General features: G+C 38.6%; 1 long non-coding RNA gene across 1 annotated transcript; it reads left to right on the forward strand.

Moving 5' to 3' along the window:
• Nucleotides 1-943: 943 nt before the first annotated feature.
• On the forward strand, nucleotides 944-18,738 carry LOC144666293 (uncharacterized). Its single transcript, XR_013573160.1, has 3 exons — nucleotides 944-1,439; nucleotides 10,525-10,602; nucleotides 17,260-18,738. It is a non-coding gene; the product is annotated as an uncharacterized LOC144666293 (long non-coding RNA).
• The last annotated feature ends 7,610 nt before the right edge of the window (nucleotides 18,739-26,348 follow it).

Below are 26,348 nucleotides of genomic sequence, written 5' to 3' on the forward strand. Positions count from 1 at the left end.
TGGTGTTCTGAGCACGGTCCCAAGGATCCTCCCAACTTGTTTCAGAATGGAGCTAGGTTTTTTATTGGAATGGAAACTATTTATTATCTAATCCTAATTTGCAGAAAAAGATTCATCAAGGTGATGTTACAACAAGATCTTGATTCTTCACCTGCTGAAGAATCAAATGCTTCATCAGAAAGGGCACGTGAAGTTCTCGTTTTTCTTGAAAAAACCTTACAAGACATGTCAGATGAGTTATCCTGGTTACATGGACTTCAGTATAAACTGTGTGTTACATGCACCCGCTGCTTGAAACGCACTGACAAATGTGCCAAACATAGTTTAGCTTCCTGCACCCATGATGACTGCCTGCATCTCCTAGAGTTACGTCCCAAAAGACCGATGATCTGCCGAGAGACCTTTGGTCATGGACCAATCACCCCAGTTGGTTGGGAGAAATGGTTGCCAGCCCGTGAAACTGAGGTACAGTCGCCACTTGCTTTTATAAACGGACTTAGTTAGCAAGATTTTCAGTTTTAGTTAACACTTGTTAGTGTCTATTTATACTGAAGTGAATACCTCCTGACCAATATTGCCTAGGTAATTTCTTTTTTCACTTTTGCACTTTCCTTAACTTATACGTAGGTTAAGGATAAGCAAACATCTGCTAAGTGTATTGTATTTTTATTGTTTCCTTCGTACACCCAAACTTTGATGCCCATATTTTATTTTATAAATACCATTGTCGTTTCACCAAACTGATCGCAATACATTCAATTTTGCGTCGTTTCATTTCAGAGTGAAGAACAAGTTTCTTTGAACCCAGAAGGTAAGAATAGTTATTTCTTTTCAAAAACCGGCGTTACCTTGACATCAATCGAAATCCTTTAAGACGTACAGTGTTGGGGGGGGAGTCCATGATTTTTAACATTGCCATGGCAACCACATACGGTGTAATAACATGCAGGCTTGGCTAAAATGTTTGGACTTTCAAAGAAAGTAGGGAAAACAAAATGGTGGATAAAATATGCAGATCTAATGATGTCACGTAAAGTCATAACCAACAAAAACTTTTCGTGTAGTAGACTAAGGGCTTTCTAATCATTGTGAATTAATTTTTTTGGTTCTATCAACATCTCCCCCCTTCCCAATCAGTATACCACGATCGGAGTATGAATAAGCTTGTACGTCTGATGCTTTAATTGTCATACCGATCCTTTGTGAATAGACTGTGTTTTGCATTCTCTTATGAACAGGTAGAAATTCAGGAAGTATACAAAGTAAATATATGACGATGATAGGTTAGGTACTTAATGCATTCTAATTGGCCTGGTGGGTTGCTGTACTGGGTAACCTGTTTGCTTTTTCTATTCTAGGTACTTTGAAAAAGCGAAAGAGAGAGGCACCATCATTTTCCAGCTCAAAACGTTTCAAACACGCGCCTGACCACTGTGCAGGTAATATTATACCATGTGGTTGTTATTTGTTCTCATTTTGGATAAATTTTTGCCACCAACACGCAGAATAGTCGTTCAAAAATGTTATTAATTAACTAACTTATTAACTGCGCTGCGCAGTTCTTGCTCTGCACGCGGTTTATTAACTGCGCTGCGCAGTTCTTGCTCTGCACGGGGTTTATTATTATTATTATTAACTGCGCTGCGCAGTTCTTGCTCTGCAAGCGGTTTTTTTTTTCTCAGTGACCAGACTGATGCCCCGCTCGGCCGGGCTCGGGTCACGCAAGGTTTAAAAGCTAGAAAAAACTTACCAATGGGAAATTTTCAAATGCTTTGGTCTTAATAAGCATGTTTAGCATGAAATGTCCGATTTTGAAGCGTTTTAATCAAAGAAATTTCTAAATTTTCATGCGTCAAAAGAAAAATATATTTCAGCGGGCCAGAATCTGTGAATAAATACCATTACGTTGGTGTAAAAGAATGTGCTGACATGACAAGTTTCACTTTCGATCGGCTAGACCTCGAGTCACGTAATTTTTCAAAGCTATTATCAGCTTCCTTTCAAATCTTTGCGAAGCCATTAATCTTTCCTTACAAAATTCAGTGTGAAGTATTTTGAAAAGTTTGAATCGAAAAAAATACTAAAATTTCACGCTTTAAACAAATACGCTTTAGCGGGCAAGAATTTACATTTATTTACATTACGTTTGTGTCCTGGAATGTGCTGGCGTTAGCAAATTTTTACTTTCACAAGACACTGATCGGCAAGAATCACGCAACGCTCTAAAAGGTTTAAATCTGCCACAAACGGAAACAAAACAAATCCTCTGGTCTAAACTTAGCATGTTAAGTATGAAATGTTTGACTTTTTAGCGTTATTTTTTTTTGGAGCTGTGTCATCTAGAGGATTTCTGAAATCTGATGGAAAACCACTGAGACAAACCCTGACTTCCAAGGGTTACGTCATTGCTAAATTAATTCCCCGGGGAATTCCCATTCAGCAAAACACAGGTCTAGTGTTTTTTCTCAAATTTGATTTAATTATTTGCTCCAATATTCCATTTTCGGAGCTGGTTATTCAATCTTTAAACGGTAATTCAAGACAACACTGGATGCTGATTTAAAAGATTTTTTTGTTTCACGGATCAGGATCGTGGGAATTAAATTTGGCCAGCATTAGCATATAAGAAAAATATTTAATTTCGGATGGAACTAGTCAACCATGAAATGTCACGCAAGGTGTTTTCCTACCATCTTGTTTGTCAGTCGCAACATTGTTCGACGCAGGTAAAGGGGATAAGGGGGGCGGCGCATTTTTTGTTCCCCTGACATGGCTCCCCTAAAGTGCTCACGAGACCAGCGCAGTTGTAAGCTCTAAGAGCTCTTGTTAACTGCGCTGCGCAGTTCTTGCTCTGCACGCGGTTTATTATTATTATTATTTTTTTTCGTTTTGTCGGTGACCAGACCCAGACCTCCACTCGGTCGAGCTTGAAATCACGCGATGTTTAGAAGCTACAAATCAGTAACAAATGGAAAAGTTTTTTCTTTTTTGTCTTTATAAAGTATGCTTAGTGTGAACTATTCGATTTTGAAGCGTTTGGTTCATGGAAAATACTAAATTTCCACGCTTTCAAAGAGAAATATAATTTAGCGGGCCACAATCTATGAATAAATACCATTACGATGGTGGAAAAGAATGTGCTGACATGACAAGTTTCACTTTCGATCGGCTTGACCTCGAGTCACCTAATTTTTCAAAGCTATCCAGCCACCTTTTGAAATCTTTGCGAATCTTTTGGTCTTTGCTTAAAAAATTCAGTGTGAAGTATTTTGAAGCATTTGAATCAAAGAAAATACTAAAATTTGATGCTTTAAAAGAAGAATTCGCTTAAGTGGGCAAGAATTTACATTTATTTACATTAAGTCTGTGTCCTGGAATGTGCTGGCGTTAAATTTCTACTTTCACAAGGCACCGATCGGCAAGAATCACGCAATGCTCTGAAAGCTTAACTGCTACAAATGGAAACTAACCTAGCATACACCGAATGCAAATATGGCGGATCACTCGGTTGGTGCCTGGGACGAACTGCATAAAAGCGAGGCTAGTCAGGCTTCGGTGTTTTGTTTTGACAATGCTTTCGTACAGAAGTATTGCTTATTCGTCGATCTGGTGTGTTTCTTTTCGCTACTCCCATGAGTTGCTGTGTTTCTGAATGCCACGAGAAGTGATAGAAGTCTTCACTGTTTGCCTCTTAGGGAAAAATTGGATCAATCCAATTCGCTGAGACGAAAGAAAGGAATACAAAGGAGTTCACGATCGCCGCGGGAACTGTTAATTTGTTCGCTATGTTTCAGGTTAGAAGATCTTAGAAAAATGTGTAAGCGATCACATTTAGCTCCAAGTCGTTCTTATTTGGCTCAATGTTTTCACTAGCTTTAACTATCGGGGCAGTTGAATTTCATTCACTTGGTTAGTATTTGATCGTGCGATTCCGTGCGAGCGGATCGTACGCGAACAAAGCCGGACATGAACATCTTCTTTTGAGACAGAGGATGTCTTGGAAGTGGAGCTTTCCTTTACCTTGGGAAAGGTCCTGGCCATGTAACTCGTGCTGCAACACCACAAGACACCACATAAGCTCGTCATTTAAACGAAATTTTCTAAGATCTTCGAACCTGAAATGTAGCGAACAAACCTCAATACCGGTAGTTCCCGCGGCGATCGCGACCTCCTTTGTTTCGTCTCAACGAATTGCATTGATCCACTTTTTCCCTTAGAGGCAAACAGTGAACACTTCTATCACTTCTCGTGGCATTCAGAAACACAGCAACTCGTAGCAGCAGCGAAAAGAAACACACCAGATCGATGAATAAGCAAGACTTCTGTACGAAAGCATTGTCAAAACCCAACACCGAAGACTGACTAGCCTCGCTTTCATGCAGCTCGTCCCAGGCAACAACCGAGTGATCCGCCATATTTGCATTCGGTGTATGTTAAGTGTAAAATGTTCGACTTTTAGCTTTACAAATTTTTGGAGCTGTGTCATCTAGAGGATTTCTGAAATCTGAAGGAAGACCACTGAGACAGACATGCCCTGACTTGCAAGGGTTACGTCATTGGTAAATTAATTCCCCGGGGAATTCCCATTCAGCAAAACACAGGTCTAGAGCGTATGGAACTAGTCAACCATGAAATGTCACGCAAGGTGTTTTCTTACCATCTTGTTTGTCAGTCGCAACATTGTTCGACGCAGCCTGCGTCACGCAGGTAAAGGGGATAAGGGGAGGGGGTGCATTTTTTGTTCCCCCCACATGGCTCCCCTGAAGTGCTCGCGAGACCAGCGCAGTTGTAAGCTCTAAGAGCTCTTGTTTTTTTTCGTTTTGTCGGTGACCTGTCCCAGACCTCCACTCGGTCGAGCTTGAAGTCACGTAATGTTTAGAAGCTACTAATCAGTAACAAATGACAAAAGTTTCTCTATTTTTGTCTTTATAAAGTATGTTTATTGTGAATTATTCCATTTTGAAGCGTTTAGTCCATGGAAAATACTAAATTTCCACGCTTTCAAAGAGAAATATAATTTAGCGGGCCAGAATCTGTGAATAAATACCATTACGTTGGTGTAAAAGAATGTGCTGACATTACAAGTTTCACTTTCGATCGGCTAGAGCTCAAGTCACGTAATGTTTTAAAGCTATGTAAGCTACCTATCAAATCTTTGCGAATCCTTTGGTCTTAACTAAACAAATTTATTGCAAAGTATTTCTCTTAAAGGTAATCTATTTTTTTTGGGCCTGTGTCATTGAAAGGATTTTAGAGAAAAAGAAAAGTTCCCTTCACAAACATGCCCTGACTTGTGCCGCTTACGTCATTCGGTATGCTAGGGAAATACCCTCTGTTCTAAAAACAGCTTCAGCGTCCGCACGTGGGAATTCGGCCAGAATTTGCATATAAGAAAAATTATTAATCGCGGCTAGAACAAGTCAACCATGAAATGTACACAAAGTTTGTCAGACGCTGCATTTTTACAACCGCCTATTGTAATACGAAAACCGAAACAAATAAATTTTGAACTGTTGAAGAGGTTCAAAAATAGTAGTAACTTTATAGAAACTGCGAAACATTGACATTGGGCCATTTTCAGTTTTATGAAAATGGGGAATACTGTCAAAATTCTCACGGATATTTACGTTCCTTGCGTGAATCCAGACGTACTTATCAATTGTAAAGTTTATCCTCGGAGACCCAGGGGCAGTTGTTGTAAACCTACGCCCAAAAAATCCCGTCGTCCGGATAAGCGTTTTTTTGGTTTACGGATCAGGATCGTGGGAATTAAATTTGGCCAGCATTAGCATATAGGAAAAATATTTAATTGCGGATGGAACTAGTCAACCATGAAATGTCACACAAGGTGTTTTCTTACCATTTTGCTTGTCAGTCGCAACATTGTTTGACGCAGATAAAGGGGATATAAGGGGGTGGGGTGCATTTTTTATTCTCCCCCCATGGCTACCCCTAGGGTGGTCACGTGACTAGCGCAGTTTTAAGCTCTAAGAGCTTCTTGTTATTATTATTTTTTTTCGTTTTGTCGGTGACCTGTCCCAGACCTCCACTCGGTCGAGCTTGAAGTCACGCAATGTTTAGAAGCTACAAATCAGTAACAAATGGAAAAAGTTTCTCTTTTTTGTCTTTATAAAGTATGTTTATTGTGAACTATTCAATTTTGAAGCGTTTAGTCCATGGAAAATACTAAATTTCCACGCTTTTAAAGAGAAATATAATTTAGCGGGCCAGAATCTGTGAATAAATACCATTACGTTGGTGTAAAAGAATATGCTGACATGACAAGTTTCACTTTCGATCGGCTAGAGCTCAAGTCACGTAATGTTTTAAAGCTATTATAAGCTACCTATCAAATCTTTGCGAATCCTTTGGTCTTTACTAAACAAATTTATTGCATGTATTTCTCCTTTAAGGGTAATCTATTATTTTTGGGCCTGTGTCATTGAAAGGATTTTAGAGATAAAAAAAAAAAAAAATTCCCTTCACAAACATGCCCTGACTTGTACCGCCTACGTCATTCGGTATGCTAGGGAAATACCCTCTGTTCTGAAAACAGCTTCAGCGTCCGCGCGTGGGAATTCGGCCAGAATTTGCATATAAGAAAAATTTTTAATCGCGGCTAGAACAAGTCAACCATGAAATGTCACACAAAGTTTGTCAGACGCTGCATTTTTACAACCGCCTATTGTAATACGAAAACCGAAACAGGGTCAAATAAATTTTGAACTGTTGAAGAGGTTCAAAAATAGTACTAATTTTATAGAAACTGCAAAACATTGTCATTGGGCCAGTTTTCAGTTTTATGCAAATGGGGAATACTGTCAAAATTCTCACGGATATTAGCGTTCCTTGCGTGAAGCCAGATGTACTTATCAATTGTAAAGTTTATCCTCGGAGACCCAGGGGCAGTTGTTGTAAACCTTCGCCCAAAAAATCCCGTCGTCCGGATAAGCGATTTTTTGGTTTACGGATCAGGATCGTGGGAATTAAATTTGGCCACCATTAGAATATAAGAAAACTATTTAATTGCGGATGGAACTAGTCAACCATGAAATGTCACACAAGGTGTTTTCTTACCATTTTGCTTGTCAGTCGCAACATTGTTTGACGCAGATAAAGGGGATATAAGGGGGTGGGGGTGCATTTTTTATTCTCCCGCTTGGCTACCCCTAGGGTGGTCACGTGACCAGCGCAGTTTTAAGCTCTAAGAGCTTCTTGTTTTTTTTTCGTTTTGTCGGTGACCAGACCCAGACCTCCACTCGGTCGAGCTTGAATCACGCGATGTTTCGAAGCTACAAATCAGTAACAAATGGAATTTTTTTCTTATTTTTGTCTTTACAAAGAATGTTTTGTGTGAGATGTTCGACTTTAAAGCATTTGACTCATGGAAAATACTAAGTTTCCACGCTTTCAAAGAGAAATATAATTCAGTGGGCCAGAATCTGTAAATAAATGCCATTACGTTGGTGTCAAAGAATGTGCTGACATGACAAGTTTCACTTTCGATCGGCTAGACCTCGAGTCACGTAATGTTTTAAAGCTATTATAAGCTACCTTTCAAATCTTTGCGTATCCTTTGGTCTTTACTAAACAAATTTATTGCGTAATCTATTTCTTTGGCTGTGTCGTTGAAGGATTTTAGAGATATGAAGAAAAATTCCCTTCACAAACATGCCCTGTACCGCTTACGTCATTCGGTATGCCAGGGAAATTACCCTCTGTGCTAAAAACAGCTTCAGCGTCAGGGTAAGAGGCGGAATGAGTTTGCGGAATGGCATGTGGCATGAGTTGCGGAATGGCATAATTATGCGGAATGTAATTTACGCGGGATGACTCATTGACATAAATTATACTAAAAAGCGCGCCAAATTTTAAAAGAGAAGCCGCCTTGTTAAACACTGCTGGCTAAAACAATCAAGGACTGAGCAGGAAACTTCCATAGAACATCGTTGTAAAGATTATTTCACCGTTCAAATCACCGATTTACGCCGAACAGAAGCAGAGAAATTATTTTCGCTATTTGCCGTGACGCTTCCGAGGACTTGAATTATCGACTAGCTGTGTGTGAGCAGTTCTGTTAACATGAATGAAAACTCTCGTCTATTTGCCTCATGCAAAATACAGAACAATATTCGTTCTAAAGCTACGTACTTCAAGGCAAGACACACAACTGTCAAGTTCAACCCATTTGAAGAGAAGTTTTTCAAAAGACAACGCATTTAAATATAAAATGAAAGCAAGTGACGTGTTGTTAGTCGCCCGCGAAATAATGTGTGACCGTGTCACTGCCTTGTTCCAGGAATCGTTTCTTTCTAAATCAAAACTTGCTAGGGGTGGGAAAAAGCTAGTGGTTTCATTGAAGACAACTACTTTTGGTATATTTCTAGCTTTTTATTACAGCGATGAAGAGATCGTGACACGGCTTTTCCGCTGGTGTGACACTATTTACACCGCAGTGGATTTTATCGATGTGCGTCTCGTGATCTTTGCTGTAAAATAAAATGTATGTTTAGCGAATGATTTTCATTTCCTAAGAGAAAGCCGAAGTATTCACAACAAGTAGGCAGTGATAATTACTCGCCGGATTCCTTATCTGCCTTATCGGTAAACCTGCAATGCGAGCTAGATTTGAAATACGATAGCTTGTTTTTACCGTGCAGTGACTATAGTCACTATATGGAAGTTTCGCTCTACTCGATCGGTGGTCGGTTGCCGCTTTTTTAAGTTAATGTTCAAGTCTTCCACTGAGTTTATATAGTCTTCATAATGGGAGGCGAAAAGCTAGTCTCCTTCGCAGCCTGGCACTCGAGCCGAACCGGGAGCGTTGCGTCATTTAAGCCCGAGCGGCTGCGAAGGAGACTAACGAAAAGCAGGGCTAGTAGACTTCTAATGAAACAAATATGGCGTAGTGTTCGTAATCTCTCTCCTTTTTACCCTGTACTTACTGAAGCTGAGATGACATCCGCCAAAACTGGACTTTCTGTCCCGATGTTTTGTTTAACTTATACAGTATTAATAACCGCTACATGAATATTAATACAAAGATGTATCCGAGGCATTTTTCGGTTTGTAGTATAAAGATCTACGGTCGGATGCTTTTCCGTCGCTGTTTTTATCTTTTGACTAAAAGCGATAAACCGTACACAGAATGGGAAATCCTTAGCATTGGGGAAACACTGGCCGCCGAAATATTTTTCGTAGAATCCGTGAAGAACACTATCTTCAATCGATTGTTATCATTAAGCTCGCATTATTTAATAAAGCGTCTGCTCTTTAAAAATTGGCGCGCTCTTCAGTAAAATTTATGTCAATGAGTCATCCCGCGTAAATTACATTCCGCATAATTATGCCATTCCGCAAGTCATGCCACATGCCATTCCGCAAACTCATTCCGCCTTTTACCCTCACCGCTTCAGCGTCCGCGCGTGGGAATTCGGCCAGAATTTGCATATATGAAAAATTATTAATCGCGGCTGGAACAAGTCAACCATGAAATGTCACACAAAGTTTGTCAGTCGCTGCATTTTTACAACCGCCTATTGTAATACGAAAGCCAAAATAAGGGCAAAAATAATACTAACAGTATAGAAACTACAAAACATTGTCATTGGGTCAGTTTTCAAAGAGAAATATAATTCAGTGGGCCAGACTTTGTAAATAAATGCCATTACGTTGGTGTCAAAGAATGTGCTGACATGACAAGTTTCACTTTCGATCGGCTGGAGTCACGTAATTTTTCAAAGCTATTCAGCCACCTTTGAAATCTTTGCGAATCCTTTTGTCTTTACTTAAAACTATGAAGTATTTTGAAGCGTTTGAATCAAAGAAAATACTAAAATTTGATGCTTTAGCTGGCAAGAATTTACATTTATTTACATTACGTCTGTGTCCTGGAATGTGCTAGCGTTAGCAAATTTCTACTTTCACAAGGCACCGATCGACAAGAATCACGCAATGCTCTGAAAGCTTAACTGCTACAAATGGAAACTAACCTAGCATGTTAAGTGTAAAATGTTCGACTTTTTAGCTTTACGTATTTTTGGAGCTGTGTCATCTACGGATTTTTGAAATCTGAAGGAAGACCACTGAGACAAACATGCCCTGACTTGCAAGGATTACGTCATTGGTAAATTAATTCCCCGGGGAATTCCCATTCAGCAAAACACAGGTCTAGTTTTCTTCTCAAATTTGATTTAATTATTTGCTCCAATATTCCATTTTCGGAGCTGGTTATTCAAACTTTAAACGGTAATTCAAGACAACACTGGATGCTGATTTAAAAGATTTTTTTGTTTCACGGATCAGGATCGTGGGAATTAAATTTGGCCACCACTAGCATATAAGGAAAATATTTTTTACCATCTTGTTTGCTTGTTTGTTAGTCGCATCATTGTTCGTTGCGGATGAAGGGGATAAGGGGGGGGGGGGGGTGCATTTTTTGTTCCCCCCAGATGGCTCCCCTAAAGTGCTCACGAGACCAGCGCAGTTGTAAGCTCTAAGAGCTCTTGTCTTTTTCTATTCTAGGTACTTCTAAAAAGCGAAAGAGAGAGTCACCATGTTCCAGCTCAAAAATTTCGAAACACAAGCCTGACCACACTGCGGGTAAGATTTCAAGTAATACAAACCAAACAAAAGAGACGCATTCTAATTGTATTCTGCGAAAAGGCTTCGTAGTGGATATGGGGTGAAGCGGGGCAACCTGAAAAAAAAAAAAAGCATGAAACGTCGAAGGGAAGATCCCCGGGAAGTACTCCATATACTCCATATACTCCATATACTCCATAATGGCCTATACGGGGAGGCTCCGCCCAAAAGGGGTACCTTTCTCAGGCTTCAGGTATATAAAAGGGTAGGGATTTCACAAGTTTAGGTATATGAAAGGGTATGTAAATCCGTCATTTGGGTTTTTAAAAGGGCCTTGAATTAAAATATTTCGAACAGACGCACCTTATGGCTGTATTATTTTAATTTATAAAGCGCAACATGAAAATGACAAGAAAACGTCCTGTTCTAAGTCTATGCCATGTCTTTTAGGTATATGAAAGGGGTACCTTTTTTCAGTAAAAGGTATACGAAAGGGGTTCAATTTCTGTGAAAATGGTATATAAAAGGGTAAGGGGTAGGAGCTTGGGGCGAAGCCTCCCCGTATAAAACTTTTTTGAGTCCCCCCCCCCCCCCCCTAGCTACCGGTCAGCTTTTTTCCTCACTGAATTTGGATTATTTTAGCCTTTTTCCTAAATGAGAAAAATGTGTCTACTTAATCGAGGCTCAGCTGGCTCAGAAATAATCAGAGATAAAAATACTAACTATATTTCGATAAAGGAAGAGTCAATCTATGCAACTAAAGTAAGGAAAGATTTACAGCGTTTGAAACGTCTGGGTAGCAAGAAGCTGAAAAGCGTGAAATTTCGGATTGTCGAAAAGTGAAATTTGAGCTTCCGGTACGATGGCCTTTATTCGTGGTTTTCTGCCGTAAAATTGAATATTCCGAAAAACTAACTTCATATCTTTCAGTTACATACCTAGGCCTTCAAACTGACAAAGTATGAGTTTTTGGCTGTGGCCAACATTTCTTTGATTTTTACTGACTATGACACTTAATACGTGTTAATTCTGATCTTTGAAGTAAAATTCTCTGAATTTGCGGGCGTTTCCCGTTACCCACCTAATTGTGGTTCTAACATTTACAGTCAAAACAAGTATCTTGTTGTCGAGTATTTGCTTAATTAATGTTTTTTTAATCGGGCGTGGCCGATTTAAGGTTTACCCTTTGGTCGTTCTAGAGCGTAGTCTCCTGGCGCGGCCAAAAAGACGGGGATAGCTCGGGGTTGCTACAAAACCGCTACGGGTGACGCATACCGCAATGGTTTTCATTTTAGTTTTGACAGGAAATCGTTGCAGGCACACTTGGTCGACTTTTGGGTTAATGTGTAATCAGGTTGTGTTTTTTTGCTTCGGCGGAAGGACAGAGAAAAAAGCTTACGGTGCAAAGTACAGTATGGGGCCCAGTTCTCGGCCACTTTTGACGTAAACTTGTATTTCTTACCTCAGAAGAACCGCAGGAACTTGAAATTTCTCCCAGAGCTAGCTACATTATTCAGCTTTTTGGTGTAAAGCTATCGACCGGTCAAAAATTAATTTGCCCGAGCAATAATAAAAATAAAAGCTCCATTTGTGGGCCCAGTTCTCGGCCACCTTGGCCCAGTTCTCGGCCACTTTTGACGTAAACTTGTATTTCTTACCTCAGAAGAACCGCAGGAACTTGAAATTTCTCCCAGAGCTAGCTACATTATTCAGCTTTTTGGTGTAAAGCTATCGACCGGTCAAAAATTAATTTGCCCGAGAAATAATAAAAATAAAAGCTCCATTTGTGGGCCCAGTTCTCGGCCACCTTGGCCCAGTTCTCGGCCACTAAAAAGCTTGTGCGTAATTATCTGTAAAAAAATGCTCAATTAATTTTCACAGTCATAAAATCACTCTGTAAACCTATTTATACTATATCGATCCCAAATTATTTTTATGATGCTTTGTTTTACTTTAAAAAAGAAGGATTTTAACGCGCCTAGTTGCCTATGTGCAGGTTCTGGCAAAACCGCATTGAAAGATTTAGGTGTTGTAGAAATAATAGACAAGACAAGAGTCAGCTCAAAACTTAGAGATAAGATTGAACTTTATTTTTAAAACATTTATTTCTTTCATTCTGGCAGCAGCAGATGAAATTATATTAAAAACCAAGCGCTAAGCTGTGATAGCGAGCAGGGTGGCCGAGAACTGGCAAATACGCAAACGTCGCAAGAAAAAATTTCGAAGTAAATTAAGACCAAAAAATACAACGGTTCAACGAAAAGTTAACTAAAGCAGAAAGCTGAATTATTCTACGTTTCACATGCCAAAAATTAGCTCGTATGGTGGGGGCTTTTGGATAAAATACGAATTTAACTACATCCATGAATTTGGAGCCGTAAACAAACAACTTTTTCGGGAATGCAAATTCACCTACCTCCGCGTAAACTCGACGTGTGAGCTTTCTATATCGAATTGAACGATCAAACTCAAGATACTTAAAGCACATGAATCAGTCTATCGTTTGAAGGAAATACCTTTTTCTTTTGATTCAACTGGAGTGTGAAAAAACGCGTTAAACACAAAGTGGCCGAGAACTGGACCCGGCCGATAACTGGGCCTCATACTGTACTGATATTCACCATTGTGAAATTGCACTTACTTTGACAAGTTAAAGTTATTTTTGTAAATGAAAAAGGTAACGTCATTGATGTCACGCAGTGTTTTTTTTTTACCAAACTAGATGGTTTGCTGGTTTCTGACTATGAATGGGGATGTGATCTTGCGGTATATTTTTTGAGCCTGACTCCGCCGTAAAACTTTTTTTTTATTTAGCAAGAACTGTGTCGATTTTCATTTCTGAACAATTGGTCGTCAAGTCGTTTGTCACAAAGAGTAGAATGTTTGTACAGCATGTTTTGGAATTATTTTAGATTTGGTTAGTAAGACGCTTCTGAAGACCTGAGCAAAACATTGGGAATGTACACTATTAATAGGAACTTGAATGGAATTTTTCACAAGTTGGATAAAGGTATCAACTGAAAAAAATGGAATTCAAAATGAGAACTTGGATTTTGTTGTAATTAAATTTTATCGCGGATTGGATGCATAATATCACGGCTTTGAAAGTCTTCAAATAATTAGAAAGGTTCCTTTCTTCGTTATGATCTTATTGTTATTTTCATGTATTGATTATTCGAAAGTGGTTTTCGTTGATACGAAAAAAAAAACGGGTTTTCACTGAATTGCTTGAAATATTTTTAGACGTGATAATATTGGCTTAATCAAATTACATTGTGCACGAAATATTTGTTATTCTTTTGTCTTAAAACTTTGAGGAAATTGAAATTTTTCTTTGACAGTAGTGTATGAAAGGCATTTTATAGAACTGAATAAAAAATAAGAAACATTGATAAAGGTTAGTTCAAAGATTTATTTTGCCTGATTTTGAAGGGTTTCAGGAGTTTTAAAGAGTGCTGGTAAACGGCTGTATGTTGTTTGTGATTACGGATCTTATTTAGTTTCGAACGCTCTAATTTTTGAAAGGTTAAAACAGGTTAAAACCGGGCGGTTTCATGAGTTTTTTGGGTAGAAAGGTACGGTGGTGGTCAAAAAAAAAATGTTTAGAAAGGAATGACTGTAGTAGCACGTAAGTCGGAGGTTTGCGTGAGTCACGGGGTATAGTATGCGTGAGCTGGATTTCCGGCGTCATAACGGCATGTTTTGTTTACTGAAAGATACACTCGACGTTTAGTTAGCTTAGTCGGCTTGGGAAACTATTTTAAAAATGAATGTTGTAATAGTTAATTAATAGTAATCTAGAATTAACCCACTCTCGATTGGAGTCTGTTCTGGATTCGCGCTACCTTTTCGCCGCGAAGGAATTTTGTAAAATTTCGCTAGTGGAAAGAGGTACTGTAAGAACAGTATCAATAACTCAAAAGGAGGAACTTCTTTGTAGCTCTGAATTAAGACGTATGATAAAATTTTAGAATAAGAAACTTTCGATATATGGTTTTCATATTGTTTTTGTCAATTTCCTTTTGTGGCAGATTTTTTGAGAATCAGCTTTTCTTTCGTGTGATGACAGACACAGGACAGAACGAGAGGTGGATGAGAAAGATGCCGAAGATGAATAGGCACCGAAAAACGACAAGAACCGTCAAGGACTTATCTTTAGAGGGCGGGGAGTTTTGGCATACTGTATTTCGAGGACTGGACTGGACTAGTAAAACGCGGACTAGTAAAACGCGGACTTGTAAAACGCGGACTAGTATAACGCGGACTAGTAAAACGCGGACTTGTAAAACGCGGACTAGTAAAACGCGGACTCAGGTAAAACGCGGACTTGTAAAAGGCGGACTAGTAAAACGCGGACTAGTAAAACGCGGACTTGTAAAACGCGGACTTGTAAAACGCGGACTTGTAAAACGAGGGCTTGTTAAGCACGGAATTGTAGAACGCGGACTTGTAAAACAAGCGCTTGTAAATCGGATAAAACTAAACGGTTTAGCGAGCGAAACAATTTGTGTTTGAAGCTCTTGTGTGTTTCTTCGACGGCATATTTCTAGCTTTTTTGAGCACTCTATGGTCTGTTTTAGCGTGGAGATGTTTTTGCAGTATAGCACATGTTCGTTCTGCAAACCCCCACTAAAACAACGGGATTGATGCTATGAGTTGTGTGCATATGTTTCTTTCTTTCCACTACTTGACGTCTGTTGAGTGCAGTCGTTTGTATTGCTCGCACGAGGTAGAACGGGGCCCGTCCAGAAATCAACAGTCAATCGTAAATAAAGGTGACGGGCCTACACGACTCCTACGTTCGTGACATTAGAATATTTGCCGTTAAATGTTTAAATTCGGTCTTTCGACCTTATTTGCTTCTGACTTCTTTCTGAGGGTACTGTTTTAATTTGGGGGCAGTATGTGATAAATAAAGGTGACGGGCCTACACGACTTCTACGTTCGTGACATTAGAACATTTGCCGTTATATGTTCAAATTCGGTCTTTCGACCTTATTTGCTTCTGACTTCTTTCTGAGGTTACTGTTTTTTTGAGACATTATGTATTGAAGAGAGCCGTAAGATGATTGTGGCCAAGGAATTCGAAGTGTCTAGAGGCGTTTTACAAGTCCGCGTTTTACTAGTCCGCGTTTTACTAGTCCAGTCCAGTCTACAAGTTAAAGACACATCAAGACCACCCCACTGTGAATTGCCATAGCACAGACAAAATTATAGTCAATATCTTATGTGTTTTTAAGAGAATTACATAAGAACCAAGGCATGTCTTGTCTTGCCTTACATTGACATGCAATAATTTGGAAATACTAAGCTCGTAACAGTTTAAGACAGAATCCATCAGGAATTTGAGTAACATTAATTTTAGTTACGCAAAAATTGAGCACCAGAATAATTTAAATCCTTGTGTTCTTTTCATACCTTGTTAAAGGCTTGACATGTGATAACACCAACATAACACCAACAACAGTTCTTTATCAGTGGGGATTGAAGAAAAAAATGGAAACATCATCACACAGTTGACCCCCATGCAAAAACACTCCAGGGTGTCACGGGACTGTTTGGTGTCCGTCTGCCAATTTCTAACTTCAAATTCCAATGTTAAATTCACATTAAATTTTCAATATTTCTTAGTTGTCTAAATTTTACTAATTCTTTTAAAAAAAACTATCACCTGCCAAACATCCCCAAAAATCACTCAAAAAATTAGAAAATACCGCAATACATAGATACATGGGATGAGTGAAGTTTCCTTGGATTCCTTGAAACACCAACAAGATATTTCCGTTTAAGGTGGCTGATAATGGGTTTCAGTATTTTCCAGTCCTTATACTTTGGTTCAGGACTAAAAGCCTTCATCAATTGCTATTACAGTAATGGTATGAAACAAATGTTCAATCATTCATCAACAAGTTGTGATCATTTTCTTGACAATAGTAGTTCCCCGGTAAACAGTTGTAGTACTGTCCCATCAAAGTGCAATGCCTGGAAAATATCGAAAAGCACACGACCTTCAGGTGAAACCGCACCTTACAGTATTACCAATACACTGCACTTTGCTAAGTCTTAAAACTTTACATTGTCTAGTCGTCTACTTCAATCGTTTATTTGTATTGTGTGAGATACATTTATAAATTGAAACCATCATGTCATTAAGTAATAATGCAATCTCGACAACGTTCTAGATATTATATTATGCACACTAATACAGCTCATGCAAGCCCTGTGACTTACACAAACACAGTCGGACTGAGTGCTACTTAAGTAACTGCTTCGTGGTTTCTGCTGTACTGAACCCTGCCTTTCAAGGCAAAGCGCCCGATTTTAAGCTTCTCAAGCTTCTCAATGTTCTTGTTTTCTAATACGTATGTGAAGTGCTGAACACAAGTCAAGTTATTGGTTCAGACCCCCAAATCTCGGACGCAGAAATCCTTACGAAATCCATTCGAAATGTAAACGTAATCATTCTTTTCGATAACAAACATTCCATCCCAGGTCTTTACACCTTCCCTAAAAAAATCCCACCGAATAGCCTTTTTAATGCCCGAGGAATAATATCGGAATGTTACGGTATGCGCGTGTTGGTCTTAATTTTAAATAGTCTCCTCATGCTTTCGACTTTTTAACAAAACATAAGTTTTAAAAATATAATTTACAAATATGCTTCTTTTCTTTTAGTTGTATTTAAAGAGGGAACACCTGAAGATGATGACCTGGAAGAATTGGGAGGGAGAATTCCTAGGCATTGGAAGAAACTTGGACGTCGGTTATTTAACAAAAATGCTGACGCAGTGATAGATTCAATTGATAACGAGTATAAAGAATGCCCTGAAAAGGCTTATCAAATGTTGCTGAGATGGAAGCAAAGTAAAGGCTCAAAGGCAACTTTCTGCGCCTTATACAAGGCCTTGTGTCATCCTTTAGTGAAGCGTCAGGATTTAGCAGTAGAATTGTGCTTGTTGAAGCATGGCTAATAAGTCCATCTTCCAATGGTTACTTATTTAGCTTTCTTATTTTGAATATTTTAATCCGACATTGTAGGCGTGCAAGGCATGTTAGCTTTGTAACGTAAATTAGATAATATAACGTTTAAAACGTTGTGATGTAAATAACTGTATTTATAAATCAAATGATTCTCATTCCGCTAATCTTTAATTTGACAGGGAAATCTTTATTAGAATAGAAGATAAACCACCATCATAAAATTTCCTTCCTCTTTTAACGGTTATCATTAATGACTCGCAAAGTAACGAAAATATAACAAATCAAAAATATCCATGTATACATAGATACATGTACTCCAAGTCCACACCATATAGATGTTATTTACAAGTGCATTTTCCGTTTTGGGGGAAATGTTATTTTTTTCTTGCAAATTATGTTTCCGAAACAGAATGAGAGCAGTATTTCAGCAAACAGACGAATTAGTTAGATGGGTAAGTTTGTACATGTAGTAGTGCTGGTGATTCTTTGTAGAAGCTCAAACAAAATTGTTAGGCAGAGATATTGGAAAAGTGTTTATACTACATAGCAAACAGTTTTGTACAATTTTTGAAATAAATTCAAGGTATGAATCAGGGGAGGGGGTATTGGCCTAATGTGCTGGACTCCAGATCAAGCGATCCGGGTTCGAGCCCTGGCAGGAGTCATGCTGTTGTGTTTTTGGCCAACACTTTTACTCCCACAGTGCCTCTCCACCCAGGTGTATAAATGGGTACCAGTGAATTATTGGGTCAACCTGACAGAATGCTGGAGAGAAACATGCAATGGACAAGCATCCCATCTAGGGGGGAGTAGTAATACTTTTAGCCGCTTCATGCTGCAAAAGCCGAAGTTAAGCGCCGAGAGCTCTAAGTAAAAGGCTTTGCTTTTTTACTTATAAATCGTCGAAAATATTTTTATGAGCGGTGTTGCCAAGTGAACGAAACATAAAATTTGGCCTGTTGTAGTCTTCAAGCTCGTTACAATATCTTTCTTTCGCCAACAAAAGATTGCAAGACGAGCCATAATTAGGAAGGGGTTAATGTCTACTAAAACTTATGACGTTCACTGTCATGACAACACTGTTTTCTATTTTACTGTTTTGAAAGTTAGGGACCTCAAATGAGCTTCTGCCGTGTATAGATTCAATCAATTAAGTTTTTATATCGAAATATATCGAAATAATTCAATTAAGTTTTTATATCGAAATATAAAAATATGTTTTTATAGAAATATATTCTTTGGACTATGCTGTACAATCTAATAAACTAGTTATTAAATACAGGTTATTTTGCATAAAATGTACAGTATAGTTCTACTAATAAACCCTTCACACGACTTTAAGTCACATGTAACTAAGATTTAGATTTATTTAAGGTCGCAATGTCTTGTTAGTTTGTATAGTTTTATATTGAAAATGAGAATAGGTTTCGAGTCATCTAAAGAGTCTTTTTAATACACTCTATGATAATATATTGCAGTAGATACTGCTGTATTTGCAAATGTTGCTGTAGATGTACCATTTTTCAACTTACCTTATATGTTAAGTTTTTTAAGGACACCTGTTAAATAAATTGTTAGTTTTTATGACATATTTTGTTTTTATTGGTTGTTATCGTCACAGCATTAAGGAAGGATTATGATGTACCCTATTTTTAACTTGGAAAAAAATGCAAGTTGATTCTTAACACTATGATTTGAGCAAAAAAGAATTAGATGTGAAAAGATGACTTGTTCGTTTGTTTTGTACTTATCTATAAATCGGGCGACGGATACCAAATCGGACGGGGTAAATTGTTTGATACCCTTCGCCCAGTCAGTGTACCACGCGATGCATTTTGTCCATTAAACTTTGGTTATAACATCTATACCCCAATCTTACTTCGTCGGCGTCACAGAATCCGGGACAGAAATCTCAAATCATATAAGTTGCAGAGAATGGATAATAAGCATTTTGCCCCAGGGCAAGGAGTGAGACTTGTTTCCCCGACACTTCCCACAGAGACAGACGTTACGATAACTGTTCAGTCACACAGCCCTAACTGTACCCCCCCCCCCCCCCCACAACTGAAAATAAACGCCCTGCATGATGTCTTTAGTATTCAGCACTAAAGCGTGGTTTTCACAAGCAACGCAAGCACAACAGCTCATTTCAGCTTATTTCACTGTGAAAACAGCCTTGACGCAAGCACAAGGATCAAAATTTTTTCTTTTCTTGTGATTGCGTTCACGTTTATGTAATGTTTAATAAATGAGCAGCAGTGCTTTATCAAGTTTAAAACACGAGGCGCAGCCGAATGTTTTAGACTTAATAAAACACGAACTGCGAATTTATTGAACGGCTTACAAGTCTTCTGATGTAGATCAACTCATTCTTGCACTAATATTTAGATTTGTAGTTATTTTGGCCTAGAAAAATGGACGTAAAGATTAGCCGTGTCTTTATCAGATATAAAGACACTCATTAAACGTTAATTTGTTTTGTATTTTCTTTATAAATTATTAATGAGTTTTTTAAGCCGTTTGAAAACGAATATGTATGCTTGCGCTTGTGCTTGCGTCGCTAATGAAAACCAGGCTTTTAAGACTTAAAAGTCTTTCTTCTGCTGAAAACGACATGAATCTATTCATTGATATTAAAACACTAGGCCATGCTTTGAGCTTTCCAATTTGCATTTATATAATTTATATCCTTTTTTCAGTTAGGTTAAAGTCCTGCATGTACAAATAATTCTTGTATTTATATCACGCTGACTAGCAGTCTTATCATTGTAGTCTAAACTGAAGATGGGTGCAGGTCATCCGAAACATGTTTTCCAGGCTTGGTAGATCCACTTAAAGAATATTTGGCGGAGAAAATTGCATTTCTGGCATTTATTAAACACCATATCTCTGCAAAGAGCGTGCTGTCCCTGTCCTTCGGTCTTGTTTGTTTGTTTTTTATATGGCATGAGTAAACCATAAGCTCGCAGTGGAAAAAGCTATCATTGTTGGAAGACTTTCCGCGAACGTCCTTCAATTCGATCATGACAGACAGGGGGTGGGCTGGCAAGATCCATCATAAGGCAAAACAAAATTTTTTGATCTCACTCCAAGGAAAAGAGAAAACGTTATGAACCCTCAACATGTTATGTCAAAAATAGGTACCCCACCTCCCACCCCCAACCCCATAATGCAAAAAACCCTCTTTAATTTTTAACTTTAATTCAGACACTTGATAGCTTCTATTTTGTATTGGATTTGGATTAGTGGAAAACACGGGGCCGGGGTCCCGGGGTCCCGGCGTGTGGAAAACGCGGGGTGTGGAAAACACGGGGTGTGGAAAACGCGGGGTGTAGAAAACACGGGGTGTGGAAAACACGGGGTCCCGGGGTCTGTGGAAAACACGGGGTCCCGGGGTCTGAAAATAAAACGAAGGTAAAAAAAAAAAATTCTGGCTAAAGAGACAAGTTTAATAATTTATCACCACCAAACTTAGGATCTTCGTGAAACGTCTTTCCTTGCGTTGAAAAGCCTATATACATGTCGTAAAAATGCAATTCAAGTTTGTGAATCATATACTTGTCCTTGTGATCTTTTGGGAATATCCGTTTTTCCATTTTGTAAAATTAACAATTTATCAGGTATCCGAAAATAAAACTACTCCAAATAGAACACAGTACAAGCCAATAATGAAACGGGAAATACAGGCAGACAGTTTTCTAGTCATAAGTAATTTATCGTGCCAGGAAAGGGTTAAACCGTGGACCTTATTGTGCTCTTATAGTGAATGCTGTATATTTCAAATTTTCAAAATAGTTTTTGTTGTCAAAAGACCAGTACAAAAATGTAGATCAGATAAATTTAGCTTTCTAATTTCACAAGCAAACCTGGTGTTCTGCCGAATAGGAGGACCGCAGTATAGCTGCCTGCCTCTAATTAATTTCACCTTAGCGGCGTCTGCGTACAGGTTGCAAACATTGTCCGCCGAATTAAGTCAAAATGTAATTATTTTATTAACTACCACCCGATCGTGTATAAAGTATGTCGCTCTCCAGCTAAGACTCAACATTGATTTGCTATATTCATGTAGCTCCAAGCTACAGCTAAAAGTGAACATTGGCATATGCGTGGAATAACTATGACATGCTACCGGTCATATATCAATGCACAGAAAACGGATATTAGATATAACAACCATAATCAGTAGAGTACGGTAGATGAGTTAACTTCAAGGGTGGATCCAAATGAGTCCCTCCCGATTTCTTCTTTCTCGCTTATTTCTTTCCACTGAAACTACGCAATTCCTTAAGGAGGCTCGATGTAGTTTTTTTAGCCGAAGGGTGGTTGTTTTGAAAATTAAAATTATCTAGGAAGCCAATGTTCGATTTTTGCCAAAATACACCATAATGATCAAATATGACCAAATTTTAATTTTTTACTCGTCACTTTGTCACAAAGGTTACCATAGCAACCATTGACGTTTTCTTTTGTTCTCAAACAAGCTTGGTTTTCTCGAAATCTAGACTGACACTTGGCATTCATTTTTTGATATGTTCAAGTACAGTAGATTTACTACCTGTGCTCAAAATTTTAGGAAAATCTGTAAGAGCGTTTTAGAGTAAATCAAGAATGAAGTTTTTGGTATTTTCTTATAATTTCTTACAATCGGCAGTCGATATATTTTAACAAATTAAAGCAAAAAGTCTTTCGCTTTTAGTTAATGGTCTTTGATGGTGTAAGTATTTATATGTCAGTGAGAGAAACTGTGCTCAAATAATACGAAACAATTTTAAGGCGCCTATTTTATATTAAAACGGTGTTTTTCTGAAAATTTCATTCTTGATTTACTTGAAAACGCTCTTACAGATTTTTCTAAAATTTCGTCAACAGTTAGTCAATCTACTAAACTTTAACATATCAAAAAATAAACACCAAGTGTCAGTCTAGATTTCGAGAAAATCAAGCTTGTTTGAGAACAAAAGAAAACGTCAATCGTTGCTATGGTAACCGTTGTGACTAAGTGACGGGTAAAAAATTAAAATTTGGTCACATTTGATCATAATGGTGTATTTTAGCAAAAATCGAACATTGGCTTCCTAGATAATTTTAATTTTCAAAACAACCACCCTTCGGCTAAAAAAACTACATCGAGCCTCCTTAACTTTTTTTTGGCCGTGTCATCACGGTCGGCAGCTTTCTTTCTTTTTAGTGCTGAAACCACGGCACCACACGACGATTCATGAATGAAACTAGGTGAATGAAGTCAGCGCCTGTGTCAGATATGGGCGAAGTTGGCGCGTAGTTTGTCTTAATATTTATTTTCGGATACCTGATAAATTGTTAATTTTATAAAATGGAAAAAACGGATATTCCCAAAAGATCACAAGGACAAGTATATGATTCACAAACTTGAATTGCATTTTTATGACATGTTTATAGGCTTTTCAACGCAAGGAAAGACGTTTTACGAAGATCCTAAGTTTGGTGGTGATAAATTATTAAACTTGTCTTTTTAGCCAGAATTTTTATTTTTACCTTCGTTTTATTTTCAGACCCCGGGACCCCGCGTTTTCTACAGACCCCGGGACCCCGTGTTTTCCACACCCCGTGTTTTCCACACCCCGCGTTTTCCACACCCCGCGTTTTCCACACCCCGTGTTTTCCACACCCCATGTTTTCCACACCCCGTGTTTTCCACAGACCCCGGGACACCCCGGGACCCCGGCCCCGTGTTTTCCACTAATCCATTGGATTTTGTATGTTTGTTCTCACTGATTTTGTAATTAGCGATCGATGTTTACTTTTCTTTTTTAAGAGCAACAAAATTAAAACTTTAATGAAAACAATGGTGCGCTGATAGAGGCTTTCGTTACTTTTAAAGGGACACGAGCTGTACATGAAAACAACTGTCTAAGTCTAAGTGCACGCGCAAAATGGCACAAATGAGTGAAAATGACGAATTTATTGGACTACGCGATTTCTGTAAAGAACGAAAAAGGCTTCATTTCAGTTACAGTAAATTTTACGCGATGACATTCTTAATAAATTCGTCATCTGTTTGCGCAATTTTTTGCAAGAATTTAGAAAGTTGTTTCCCTATATAGAGCGTGCCGCTGAGAGATGTGAATTTAAAAATAACCGTTTAAGCGCGCGCGTTTCGAAGAATTAAAGAAAATGCACGCGCGTGACACCCGAAGATTTCCATAGCAACCGTAGTTGTTTGGTTTTCCGAAAAGTCGATCAACTTTTGCTAGTCAGATTTGGCGGCCTTTCATTGGTCAAGAACTACTTGTTTCTAAAGACTGATGTCAACTTCTTTTTAGTATCGGCGATTAAAAGCTACATTATTTGCTGAGAAGAGAAAATGTTTTATAATGACAAGAATGCATTTTTAAGATCCTCTGGTCAACATTTTCGAGTGCGCGAAAAAACTAACAACGAGATTACAGATTGAAAACACGAGAAAATCTTACCTTCTCGTTTAGCAGGATACGTATTACATGATAACAACAAGAGAAATGTCAGCGCTGTAAGAAGATACCAATTTCATGTTCACAATAAAACTCTTTTCCTCTCCCGATAAACGCACAGCTTGTTCGTTCCGCGAAAAAGAGCAAAGTGAAAATTTGACGTCATAATAAGCGTTTATGACGCAGCGTGCGCGCGAAGCTGGTAGCTCGTTCCCAGGTTTTTGCTTTTTCTCAATGACATAAAATAATAAAGTCCTTTTTAGTGCGTTTTGTTCAATACTTGTCCACCTGCGAATGCTTGTCATAACGCTCCCGACCTAGTGCCCCTGGAATTTTTACGTGTAACATGTTACAGGTTTGATTGTATTCTAAAACCTTTGGTAGGGCACGTTTTTAATTTAAGAACGAGAAATATGCGGGCGTTTTTGTTTTCCCTGAGGGAAGTTATAGGAGGGGGATTTGAGAGCACCGCCTGTCGTGGCAACTTTTTGACCGTTTTAATGGACTTTTTTACAACATTTTATTGAAGTTTAGTGACTCTTTTGAACATTCACAAATGCTCTGGGGTTGGGCATTTGAACAGAAATCTCAGATAAGTTCAAATGCTCGGCCTATGCCCGACCTCCCCTTCCTGTTGCTTTACATTGATAGGTGCATTAAGCCCCGGCTAAACGATCAAACATTTTCGTCCAACACCATGTTGAAAGAGCATGCTTGACCGTTTAGCCGCCTTTCTCAACATTGCATTTAAATGGTTTCCCATGTTTGATCTAGATCAAACATTTTCATCCAACATTTTGCTTCACATGCAAATGTTTGATCGTTTAGCCACCTCTGCAAACAAAATAAGCCCAAGCGGAAAAAAGCAGCCAAATAGAAACTGAATCTATGCGATGTCGCGCCACAATTACAGCGCACAAAGCGTTATGTGGGCTCACTTTGGTACATGTTTGATCAAACATTGTTTGCTCGGCGTTTAGCCACTCTGGCCATGTTGTGTGTGACAAACACGATGTTGGACGAAAATGTTTGATCGTTTAGCCGAGGCTGTAGCTTAACTGTGACCTATAACCTTTCAAAAAGTTATCAATATTTCAAAACAATATTCCCAGCTCAAGGAAATGATTCGTTTTCCAGTTTGATTGATTGATTAATCAAGGATTATTCAGCCTCTTGATGGTCAGTTGTTTTGTTGTAGTCGTCCTTTGATCCCCCTGATCGGGATTCCCATTGTTTGTGGCAGGCATTTATCATAAATCACTTGGCTGCATGTGGGGGTAGGGTAAGGGGACAGGGTGGGGTTGGGAGAGGTTGTTTACCATGTGGTGAAATAGACCAGTTGAAATGACTGTTGAATAATTGTAAGTGTTTCTCCAAAAACAGCAAACCAAAAGAGATGTCGCTCACCATTTATTGTAAAATGTTCGAGACATTGTACATGCCATGATTGGTCAGTTGAAGTTCATTATAACTCCACAAAGCATGTGGCTTATGTCACATGCATGGTTTATAGAGTTACATGTATAATGCACACAGCTTAATTATGTCACGAGTTTGAGTGCATGCACTTTCTTCGACATTTTAATTTCATTGAAAAATGTTCCTTGTGCATTGTTGAGTTCTATATAATATAACAACAACCGAGAAGTGCAAAAGCTCTCAGCTGTTTCTTGTGCTTCTCTGCATACTTTTTGTGTGTTCGTAAAAGTTCCAGTGTGCCTATACAGTGTAAAACTCATCTCAACAATGCACTTGGATGAGCTATAGTTACTGCTTGAAGGAGAGCTGGTTGAGTGATTGCTCAAAAAAGTGTCTTAATTTGTTGACAAAGGGCCACAAGCCATGCATTATGGTCCAGTTTGTCAAACATTGCCATTTTGTTCATGGTCAGGAAATAAAAACTGAAAGAAATTGCAAATGGCACACTGAAAATTTCCAGAATTTCCAGACTTCAGGAGGCAGCAGTCTTAGATTTGAGTGAAAAATTTTGTTGCGGGCCCAAGAGAGGCCCGCAACCCTAATCTTGACAGTGACCAGCGGATTGTGTTTTACGCGTGCGCGCCACGTTATTAAAAAGCGAAGAGAAAACGGAAGTTGAAAATTTTGTTCTTCCACTAAGAACGATCGGAATGCGAAAAATGTGTCAATCACGACAGTTTGTCGTAACACCGGAAGAGAAAATCTGTTCTCCATGAATGATTGTCACATATTGCAGACTTGTTTTACGAGTGTTGCTTTTGCGAAAATTTGCTCTGATTGTATCCGGCACATATAAACCACGGCAAAGCGATTATGATTCCAACAACGGTTATTCTCGAGAAATTCGTTATAACA

This window comes from Oculina patagonica, chromosome 9, assembly GCF_052425735.1.
Source record: "Oculina patagonica isolate OP01 chromosome 9, crgOcupat, whole genome shotgun sequence".
NCBI lineage: Eukaryota > Metazoa > Cnidaria > Anthozoa > Scleractinia > Oculinidae > Oculina > Oculina patagonica.